Here is a 458-nt window from a genome sequence, read left to right on the forward strand (position 1 = left end):
AGTGCAGCAGCTGCTTCTGGACGGTCAGAGATGGTGAATCATTCAGGGGATTGGGTGATCCAGCCAAGCCTCCTGTGACATCACACCCTGCCCCCTGTCTGCATCATCAGCCTGTGCTCAGCAAACACACACAATGTGAGACAGAGGTATGGAATATTTGTCTCCTAAGGTGGGAGAGCAGTGGGAGCAGGAGACAATGTGAATTGTCACAGGGGCCATTTTTCTTCACTTCCTGGATTTTAAGCAGCTACCAGTGTGGCAGAACCGACACACAGATATGGTAATACATTATATAGACACATCTATATAACATTTAATGTACTTTTAATAGAAAACTAATTTTCCTTATGTGGAGTTCCCCTTTAAGTTCTGTCTGGAGAAGAAGGAAAGAGATCTGTACCAGGGACCACAGATGGGCTAGTGTGATTTGAAGGATTAAAGGGAGCCCATGAAGGGGG

The sequence above is a fragment of the Dendropsophus ebraccatus genome, chromosome 12 (assembly GCF_027789765.1).
Source record: "Dendropsophus ebraccatus isolate aDenEbr1 chromosome 12, aDenEbr1.pat, whole genome shotgun sequence".
Taxonomy (NCBI): Eukaryota; Metazoa; Chordata; class Amphibia; order Anura; family Hylidae; genus Dendropsophus; species Dendropsophus ebraccatus.